Source organism: Sturnira hondurensis, unplaced genomic scaffold (assembly GCF_014824575.4).
Source record: "Sturnira hondurensis isolate 20B ecotype Veracruz unplaced genomic scaffold, ASM1482457v3 Scaffold0025168, whole genome shotgun sequence".
In the NCBI taxonomy this organism is placed as follows: domain Eukaryota; kingdom Metazoa; phylum Chordata; class Mammalia; order Chiroptera; family Phyllostomidae; genus Sturnira; species Sturnira hondurensis.
This window is the reverse complement of record NW_028097799.1, coordinates 931,702-943,353: the sequence shown is the minus strand read 5'-3', so window position 1 is coordinate 943,353 and position 11,652 is coordinate 931,702. Positions and strand designations below refer to the sequence as shown.

Sequence of the window (11,652 nt, the reverse complement as noted above, 5' to 3'; positions counted from 1 at the left end):
ATGAACCAATCTATAATATCCGACAAACTGAGATTCCAAGATGACAATATTGAATACTTCCATCTCTAGCAGAAATTCAATACCCTAGATGTTCCCAACTCTGCAGTGGACCTATAGTGTCTCACTGAACCCTGAATCTTTCCCAATATCTGCTTCTAGCCACTTCTTGAACAGCAGGATGGTGGCGAAGGAAGAACGAGCCCAATCTAATGATTAATTCTTACTCTTCAGTTGAAATTTCATCTTATTGCAGCTCAGCTTTTGTGGTTATTACTGGTACTTCTTTTAAATGTCCACCCCTTTTCTTCATAGGAATGAAAATAATACCAAAACTATATAGTGTCATATCTCTTGTCATATGGTAAGTCAAACTCCCCTTTATGCTCTTAATACTAATAGCAAAAGCAGAAGGAAGAGTGAGACCAGCTCAAGATCCAAGACAAGTGGCAAAAGCATTAAGACTGAAGAGAGGGCTGTTGTGAAACTGAAGTTGAAAGGAGCCGATCGAGGTTGCAGCTGTTATTCAGCAGCCGTGTGAATAAGGAGGGCAATACATTCAGAGGGTGTACATTACACCCAAACAGAGTTGTTTGGACTACGCTGGGTTCTAATCTGCATTATTCTCTGATGTGGTCTCTTGAGAGCTCTGGTCCTGCCTCCAAGAATGTGCCACAGGTATTAGTTACATCCGCTGTAGTTTCTCCTATATTTCTATTTCTTTCCTTGGCATTTTATTTTGTTTCAGTTCCACATTTCAAAGTCCTCATAGAGTAAGCCCAGGCAAATGTTTATGGTCTGATCTGCACAGGAACATTAGAGTGATATTGGAAGCAAAACAGAAACGAAAGCCACCTGCATTGCCATCTTTATAAGTTAAGTTCCAATTTGCAGGGCATAAACCGTGAGAAGCTTCTGGTACAAACTGCTAGGAGAAAGAATGGTGCCAGAGACCCTGACCTGGAGCTAGGACCGCATCTTACCCCCTTGGTTTAGAAGAGCAGGAGCACAAAACAGCCGTTTCAAAGCTGCCGATGGTTTTTGTTGCATCACAAAACATGGAAACATATTTGGGACAAACAGTTCCTTCGTTCTCATTAACCCCCTCAAAATTTTTTTGTTATGTAACTGGAAACCAGTGACTACAATGATAAAAAGAGAGGTTTTGGTTAATTTTGTAAAATATTGTTCACTTGGTAGATGAGCTGAATTTCCACAGATTTGGATCCCCCAATGAATGCCTTCCCTGAGATTAGCACGCCTTTGTACCTTACAAGAGTTGCTTTTCTTGGGAAATGTGAGCTGAGGACATTGCTGATAGAAGATAGGGACCTGGGGGCCAGAGGATGAAGGAGCTGTTTACATAAAACACATTCTCAACACTGCTACTTTCAGCTCCTGATTGTGAGGCGTGATATAGAGTTAGGGAGGCAGAGTCCTCTGCCCAAAATCTTTCATCATCTAACAGGCTGAGGAATGTCAGCTTTTAGATAGAACCTCAGATGTGGAAACAGCACTCAATGCTTCTCTCTCTCTCTTGCTCTCTCTCTCTCCCCTTCCTTTTCTCCCTCCTCCTCCTCCGTCTCACACCCGGACCCCTCCTTTTCTCCTTCTTTCTCCTCTTTCTCCTTCCTTCCCTTCTCTCTCTCATCTACCTCCTTCTCTGCCTCCTCCTTCTCCTTTTTCTCCCTCCTCCCCCTCCTGTTTCTTTCTCTCTCTCTCTCCCCACCCCTTATTTTTCTGTATTTATAATCTCTGCTATCTCTCTAGTAGTTTCATTATCTTGTATTACAAACAAGCATTCTCCACAAGATAAGAAATAGTATCGCTGGCATCTATTTTCAAAAACGAACCCTAGGATCCAAAAGCAAGGCCTTCCTTGCTATCTCCATTTGGTGAAATGGTACGATTTGAATCATATGACTTACCTCAGCAGAGGCGGAAGTATTCTGACTGACCTGGGCTGAGCCACATGTTCAGGAATATATGCTTTGCCACTGAAGGAGAGTGTGATGGGAATTGGCCAGTAATTTGACTGGTGTCCTTGGCAGCTAAAAACAATAGCTAGCACTTGCATTATGTGAAAAGCTGAGCAAAGAGTTATTTCTTAACTCTGGGCATATATCCAGTGCTTCAGAGCCCCATTCGTGCTGCCTTGTACTCTCAGGCAAGTCCTTAAGGAAACAGAGAAAAGACGTATCCAAAGCTTGAACACTAGCTCTAGGAAAGGCACCCAAATATTCGTGAGTGAAGAAATAAATGAAAGTCTTGAATGCATTATTTCCAGACCTTTCCCATCACCTACTTTGTTCACCTTGCTCCTTTTTTGTAATGATGTCACCTATGGTGGGGGCCAGGGGTGTGAGGCACGTGGGGATGGGGGGGTTCGGGGGAGGGTGCAGATAGGTAAGAGGAGTTGTCCTGTCTAGCTGATTGTTGACTGGATACTAGAGGATGAAGCTTTAGGGATACAATTTATTTTCAACAACATGAATTTGAGCCATTTAATACCCATCAGCATGTGAATTAGAAACCCAAGGTCTTGGGTTTTTAAATGTGTTAGTCAGTATTGAGTGTAATCAAGTTGAAACTATATATAGGATCAGATTTTTAATATTTACCATTTTTTATTGAAAAATATCAATAAAAATAATTTTTAAAAGGGGAAAACAGTTTATGGCAGTAATATAATTGCAATCATTAATAAATTGCCTACCACAGATTCTTAATTACTATTCAGGACAATTAACAATTATGTTTTATTGTCAAGTATGTATCAAATTTACTTTGCAAATTCTTTTCTCTCCAGTTTCATTGAGATATAATTATATATAATTATAATTATAATTATTAGTTTACGTTGTATAATGTAATGATTTGCTATGTGTTTACATTGTGAAATAATTACCACATAGTTTACTTAACATCCATCTCCTTACATATTACTTTTTCTTATGATGAAAACTTTTAAGATCTACTCTTAGTAACCTTCAATTTTCAAATATACAATACTGTATTGTTAACTATAGTCCCAGAATTCATTTATCTTATAACTAGGAATTAATTTTGTTTTTTGTTTTTACCACTTTCACCTATTTCCACCACTTTTGGGGATATTGGCCTATAATTCTCTTTTCTTGTGGTATCCTTGTCTGGTTTTGGTATTGGGAAATGCTGTCTCATAAAATGAGTTGGTAAGTGTTCCTCTTCTACTTTTTGGAAGAGTTTGAGAAGGATTGGCATTAATTCTTCTTTAACTGTTTGGTAGAATTCACTAGTAAAGCCATTGAGTCCTGACTTTTCTGCATTGGGAGCTTTTTTATCACTGATTAAATCTCCTCACTAGTAATTAGTATATTCAGATTTTCTATTTATTCATAATTTAGCCTTTGTAGGTCATATGTTACTAGAAATTTATGTATTTTTTTCTAGGATGTCATTTGTTCATGTATAATTGTTCATAATAGTCTTTTATAAACTTTTTTATTTTTTAGATATCAATTGTAATGTCTCCACTTTCATTTCTGATTGTATTTATTTGGGTTCTCTCTCTTTTTCTCTGGGTGAGTCTAGCTAAAAGTTTGTTGGTATTTCTTATATGTTCAAAAATAACTCTTAGTTTTATTGCTCTTTTTAATTGTATTTTTATTTATTTCATTTATTTCTTCACTAGTCTTTGTTTTCTTTCACTTACTAGCTTTGAGTTTTGTTTGTTCTTCTGTGTGTAGTTTCTTGAGGTTTAAAGTTTGCTTATTTGAAATATTTCATGTTTCTTAATGGAAATGTTAATCACTATGAACTTCCCTCTTAGATTTGCTTTTGCTGCATCCCATACATTTTTGGTATATTGTATTTACATTTTCATTTGTCTCAAGATTTACTTTAATTTATCTTTTTTTTTAAGTTGTTGTTCAGTTAGTTGTCTCCATTTCCACCCCATCACACACCCTCAGCCCACCCATCCCTGCCCCCCACCCTTGAAATTACCCATCCCTGCCTCCCACCCTTGAAATTACTTGGGCTTTGTCCATGTGTTCTTTATACATGTTACTTCATGGGCTTTCCCCTATTTTCCCCCATTATCTCTCTCCCCTCCCCTCTGGTTACTGTCAGTTTGTTCTTATTTCAATGTCTCTGGTCATATTTTTGCTTGCTGGTTTGTTTTGTTGATTGGGTCCACTTATACATAAGTGGATCATATAGTAAGATCATATGATATTGGTCTTTCACCACCTGGCTTATTTCAGTTAACATAATGCTCTCCAGTTCCATCCACGCTGTCACAAAAGACAGGAGTTCCTTCTTTCTTTCTCCTGCATAGTAGTGCATTGTGTAAATGTACTACAGTTTTTTGATGCATTCATTTACTAACGGGCACTTAGGCCATTTCCAGCATTTGGCTATTGTAAAATTGTACTGCTATGAACATTGGGGTGCATAGGTTCTTCTGAATTGGTGTTCCAGGATTCTTAGGGTATATTCCCAATAATGGTGTTGCAGTTCCATTTCTAGTTTTCTGAGGAAGTTCCATACAGTTTTCCACAGTGGCTACACTAGTCTGCATTCCCACCAATAGTGCATTAGGGTTCCGTTTTGTCCACAACCTCGCCAGCACTTGCTGTTTGTTGATTTGCTTATGATGGCCATTCTGACCGGTGTGAAGTGGAATCTCACTGTGGTTTTAATTTAAAAAATTAATTTAAATTATGCAAAATGCATAATTTTTTCTAAAAATTATGGTTGGTTCTCTTTTCATTTTACTGATGTTTTCTTTAACTATGCTGAAGCTTTTTATTTTAATGAAGTTCCATTTGCTTATTCTTTCCTTTATGTCCCTTGTTCTAGGATACATATTGGTGAAAATATTGCTGCATGGAATATGTAAGATTATCCTGCCTATGTTCTCCTCTAGGACTTCCATGGTGTCACAACTTACATTTAAGAGTTTAATCCACTTTGAATTTATTTTTGTGTATGGTGTAAGTTGGTGAGATGAAGTTTGATTTTTTTGCACGTAGCTGTCCAGTTCTCCCAACACCATTTGTTGAAGAGGCTATTTTTATTCCATTTTATTTAATTTTTTTATTACATATGGATTTTTTGTGGGAAGGGAGGAGTTCAATGCTCCTAAAACCTGCATTGTTCAAGGGTCAACTATGTAAAACTCCTGGTGAAGCCAAGCACACCTGGAATTGTTTCAGAACTACTCTTGTGGCCCCAGATCCTTACCAATTTAAATACATTTATTACTTTCTGGTTTAGAGTAATTCCTTATTGCTCAATGTATTTTTTACCAAAAGCACAAATGTAGAGGAGCCTAAGTTTTCTGGATATCTCATCAAAACTGCATATTCATCTTTTCTCTGCCCTGCTTTAAATTTATTACTTGTTATTTTCTCTCTGGGAAACAATGACAATCTTTCCAATATGCAGTTTATACTTTCTCATCCTAATCATTGTTGCAAAGCTTTTTTTAAACTTGGTGCTTTTTTTGTTTGTTTACAGAAAATAGAAAAGAGGAAACACTTTTCAAACGTTTACTTTGCAAACTCTACATTGTCCAGAATGTTCTTCAAAAGTACAATTCCACCCTGATGCTGTTAGTTTTTTATGAGGGTCACTGTTCTTTTCTAAGACTAACATTGTGCATCCTGGTATCTGTGTGATTCCAGTAATCTGCAGCATTTATAGCCCCTGTGTTTTGTCTCTTCAGTTCTCTGCCAATAGCCTTCTTCAACCATGCTAGGGAAGATGGTTCCCTATAGTAACATAGTCATACAACCTCACTTTGTAGATTAATCACTAACATGGACTGATTACTCTCATTTTTGACATTCTTATAAAAATAGCACATGCTCGTTAAAAGATCATCTGAAGAATTACAAAAAAGAACCAAAAGGAATAAAGATTTAGCCCTACTCTCCTTCTAGGTATATTTTTGGTGTGACATTTATATGCATATTTGTACATCTGATTATATCTCTCTCTATAGTTTTATTAGAGCATATTATAAAGTCAAATCTATAAGAATGTTTAAGAATCTTGTTGAAATTTGCCAACTTCTTATTTCTTAAAGGGAAAGTACAGAAATTATCTGGGATTTTAATAATTAATGGAAAGCAAGGAGGTTGGGGAAACAAGTTACTTTATATAATAAAAAATAATGACTGGTTTTATAAATCATTGACTTGGATTCAAGCCTTACTTTTGCAGCTTAAAAACAACAGCTACTATTACAAATTATTCAAATTATACTTTTATTCATCCTTCTCCTTGTCTTGCTTCTCCTCCTCTTTTTCCACCCCTACTAATATTTTCACTCTCCTTTAATGTAAAGTGGTACATTAAGAGAGAGTAGGTTTTAAGAGTTTTAAACCTACTTTCAAGAGTAGGTTTAAATTGAATAGAACTTTCACTAATCTTACCTCAGCCTTTACCCATGTGAAAGTTTCCATATATGGCCTAAATAACTTACATTCAAAAGAGATATTACATTAATCTTCAAATAAGATCTGTTTTATGTTGCTGCTAATCAAATGGTAGACAAAAAGGGTCTCTTCATAAGTTATTTAATAATTCAGTAAATTATATTTGCTTTCTATTTATAACTTGAAGCTATTATATTAATTTAAAACATATAGATTCTTTCTCCCATAAAGAATATTATCCTATATATTAACAGAATTATTTTGTAATTTTTAACTATGAACAGTTTCATGTAGAAGTGATAGAAATTATTTGGCCTTTATTGAGTATACAGAATTTATGGTCTTTATTATATATGTGTACTGTACATTTTCTCCTTCAACATTTTGACAAGCAGCTATGATGACAAGAACCCTGTTCACTGAGCGATCTTTACTGAGATTTTGTACCGGCTTGGTGTGCGGTGGTATGGTAGAGAACATCTGCTATAATAAGCAAATCTGTTTTATGCTCTATTTAGAGCACCAGACCTTGGGATCAAACCCTGGGATCTCAAATGAGGAATTGCTTAAATGCTATAGTGGAGACAAGCAAACTTTGGGTTGGGCTGCCAATATTGTTGGAGCACACATTAATATTGTTGAGGAATGATCTTCTCTTTAAGCTAGAATACTAGAAAAGAGGCTTTCAAAAAAATTTAGCATTTCAACTTGCTCATCTGATTGCCTAATTATATATACAAGGTCTGTCCAGAAAAAGTCCAGCCTTTTTAATATATGAGAAAGTATGCAGGACATTCATGTAATCTGGTAGCTGAGGACAATGTACTGGAATGTGCATATGTGAATAATAACAACTTCAATGTACTAGTAAATGGGGGCAGTAGACACTGTTGAGTGAGCATGTGTCTTGTGTGGCGCTCACATTCAAAATGACTGACTTCATGGAGCAACAAATCTGCATCAAATTTTGTGTTAAGCTTGAACATTCCTCCATGGAAACTATTTGGGTGATCCAGAAGGCTTTGGGGATGATGTAATGAGTGTAGTGCAAATGAAAGTGTGGACTAAATGCCTCAAAGATGACCAAGAATCTATTGTGTGACCCATGTTCTGGAAGGCCTGCAGCAGGCAGAACACCTGAGAATATTGAACATGTATGGGCAGCAGTCAACAAAGATCAGTGACTGACAGTGAGAAATAGAAGCTGATCTGGGGATTCTAAAAATTACTGTGTCTAAGATTTTGATTCAGGATCTTGGCATAAAACATATTGTGGCAAAATTTGTTATATCTTTCTTGTTGGGATCAAACATCCTAAATAAAGAATGCAGATACATTTCTACAGAAAAGTCAAAGTAAACAAAACAAAACAAACAGGAATAAGTTACCTTAGGCAGGGGCTTAGAAGGTTTGCCATGGAGTCCTCCAACAAATTCAAAATGTGATCAGAGTGAGTGAGGAAATTCAAGAACCTGATAGGTTTAAATGAGTCACATTTCAGCCTTCTCCTTTAACTCTCGTAATGGAGCGGGCTTTCCTGAAGGGACAAAAAAAGCAAACAATTGGCAGAGAAAATGTGATTATACCAGGCAATTTTCTGAAAGGAGCCTGGAATAATGTAGCCAAAGATGTTTAAATGTGTCTTGGTTTGAAAATACAGTTACAAAGTATATGTTTTATATATATTTTGTTCATGTAGATAAAAGAGTTAATAGACTTTTACCAAATGCCACCCGGTACATTCAGAATCATAAACAAGTATTAATCTAAACACTAAATTAAACACATATTTGTTTATTCTGCAAAGAGTCGAAATTAACTCACCCAGATATAAACAATAATTTCTACTCCTTAATTAACTAACCCTACCACACCCATGGAGACACCTTCCCTTAGTGTACTTAATCTGTATTCCACAATTTAGCAAGTTATTCCCTTATTCCTAGACATTCCGAGTACACTGTGAGGTTTTTGAAAATATCGCTACTACTGCATTTGGTTCATATTAGGAGCTAAATAGTATTTATAGGTTAAGTAAAAGTATTTGCAAGAAACTGCTGGAAAATTTTCATAAAATATGGAGATAAATGTGCTCACCCATAATTTTGTCTCATTTTTCTTTTAGTAATGAGTCATATTTTTAAAATATAGAGTAATAACTTGTATGTCCACCCTTCAACAAGATTTGGAGATTTCAAAACAGATGATCTGTAAATACGTACGTAATGAAGGAATGTGTAATAATTATTAACCTTGAATTATAGGTTCCTGAATCTGAGATAAGATCACTTTATCTCATTGTGAAGGACTCCTTCAAGTAATATAGGAAAATAGTTTAACTTAAATAAAACAAAGCTTTGCAAGGGGAAACCTTTTGCTCAATGCTCCATAGATATTGTGCTAGAAATATGTAACTCCTCAATATACACATCTTACTGCTTTGATGAAGATAATTAGTGAAATTTCTAATGCCTCTTATTGAAGATGAAAAAATTATAGTAAAATTGACATGTAGAATAAATACACAGAGCACAGAGAACTTTTAGGCCAGTGAAACTACTCTGTAAAATCCTATGCTAGTGGTTACATGACATTATATATTAACATCAAGAATGAATGTGAACTATGGACTTTGGATGATAATGATATAATATACTTTCATCAATTATAACCAATGTACTTCTCTGTTGGGGGATGTTAATCATAGGGGGGGGCAATATGCATATATATGTGTGTGTGTGTGTGTGTGTGTGTGTGTGGTCAGGGCATATATTGAAAATTTCTACTTAATATTGCTGAGGACCTATAACCCCTCTATGAAATAAAGCCTATTACAAACCAACCAATAAATAAGAATGACTATAAGATTGCTTAAAGAACTCTTCAGTGCCTCAATTTGTGGTCTCTGACTTCCTGGAGTATCCTGTGCTGGTAATGGACCACAGGGCTCAAACCAACCACATAATTTAAGCATTTCTGTAATATTTGTGGACTGAAAGACTATTTCTACTATTTCATCATTTCTCTTATAAAGACAAATTCCTCTGACTCTGACTTTGTATGTATACAAACTCATCCTCCAAGGCACTAGGAAAGTTACAACTTCATGCTACCCACTGAAAACATGACTTAACCAGGGCTTCATTATAAATCTGATCCCAGATCTCATTAAATGTTTGGGACCAAAAGACAAAATAAAGCACATATGTCATAATTTTTACCCTCTCTGTGAAGGTCATTTGATGACTTAATTCTGACATAACCAGTACATAGGATACAAGGATTGGAAGTTCTCCACAATACACTTTTCAAATGTGTAACAAGACAGAAGCAGGAAGTGTACACTAAAGATATTTCAGTGGCTCAGTCAGCAGCTCTCCACAGGGTATAACGACATCTACAGGAATAACATCAAACCTTGATTCTTGCAGTTTTGTTATGTTTCCTATTAAAAACGACATTTTTACAGAGCTTTTCAATAAAATCAGACAATTCCAAAACATTTCTTGCATTTGTGAAAAAATATGTTCAAAATGTATCTTTTGGCAGATCATTTGTCTACTTATTTCTCCAGCTGCATGAAAAATAAGAGCACCATATCATTTTAAATTAAAGGTGTAGGGTAAATCTCAAATTTAATAGGAGATGATTTGTTGGAATCAACAAAAAAGGAAGCCTATGATGTTGGAACAACTACTTCATGACCTCTCTGGACAAGTTCATCCAGGATTATCTTCGTATTGACCCAGTGGTCTATCTTCTGTAGACCACACCAGTACCTTTCCACAGCTCCCAGGGCTAAAGTTACAACTCAGCTACTGCAGCAGAATGACTGGAATCCATTTCATAAACATCCTGGTGGAACACAGTACTTCTTCTCAAATTGCTGACACTTCTGCCATTGACCATGCTTATAGCCAAGGAAAGATCAATCACAAAATTAAAATCACAACTCGTACTCCTCTCAAAGTATAACCACAGAACTAGCTCAAACTGGTCTTATCCTGTTTCTATCAAGACCCAGAACCAAAGTATATGCCACTCAAGAGTAACACTTGTGAACCCTTAACTATTCCCCTCGCTGGAACCAAAGGACCTGGAAATGACCAGACATGAAACACCAGATCCCATTCATAATCAAAGGGACCATTGTCCAGGAAGATCTGGTGCTGAAACTGTTACTGAACAAAGGGTCCAAGGGGGGGGCAATACCTGGCCCACCGAGGGGTGCCAAAAACTGCTACAGAAAACAGGGGCCCCTCCCAAGGACGATACACTAATATCTATAGGGCTCTTCTGTCCGCCGCCAATTGGAAACACATCTCTCAATGCCAGAGATTTGTGAAAAGGAAACAAAATGTTTATTTAATGCTATTCAGGCCTAATGCCTTCCTTAAAATATTAAAGTCTTTAAGGGTATACACCTACACACACACACACACAGCGCTCCCTTCTCCCACTGTCCCAACTCCGGGTACCGTAAATCAGGAAAAGAGCACACGTCCGTTTTCAGGTCGCTGGCACGTGAGCTGTGTCGCCTGCCTGTCCAGGCAGGATCTCCAATTAATCCAAAGTCATGCGGCACCTTCCACTGGCAAGAGTTCTTTGTACCAAGTTCTAGTCAAAGTCTCTCCTGCTTTCCAGGCCACTCAGCCAAAGGGAGCACGCCAAAGCCGTGTGGGCCTCTTCTACCAAAGCCGCGTCTTTCTTCTTCACCTGGCCGCAGGGATCTCCATTCTGGCAAAGTTGCGTGGTTTTCTCTTCCACCTGGCCAAGAGGGGGTCTGCACTCTGCTGAAACTGCATGGCTCTCCCTCCTAATGGCTACAGGGGTCTACATCTTTCTAAATAGCGTGGCTCTCCCCCTCATCTGGCCAAGAGGGGGTCCTCACTCTGCTAAAGCCACATGGCTCTCTCGCAGGCACTCTCTCCGAGAAGCAGCCCCAGTTCCAGCCTGGTTAGCCCCCACTCTGCTAAAGCCACATGGCTCTCAAGCAGGCCCTCTCTCAGAGGCAGCTCCCAATTCTCGCCTGGGTAGTCACTCACTTCTCCCTCACCCAAAACTTGGCCACAGCTCTTTAACATATCTATCAAACCAGTTAGAGGTTATAGATATGTTAAATACCATTCCAGAGGATAGCTGCAAAACTGTTGCTATGCAAAACAGCTCTCAATGGCCCTGCTCCATTCGTCCCTTCCCCCAACTGACACCTGGTGGGGGGGGGGGG

At 37.4% G+C, this 11,652-nt stretch overlaps 1 pseudogene; it reads right to left on the bottom strand.

The window, feature by feature from the left end:
* Positions 1-9,529: 9,529 nt before the first annotated feature.
* LOC118982173 (UDP-glucuronosyltransferase 2B31-like) lies at positions 9,530-10,279 on the bottom strand (annotated as a pseudogene).
* Positions 10,280-11,652: the final 1,373 nt, after the last annotated feature.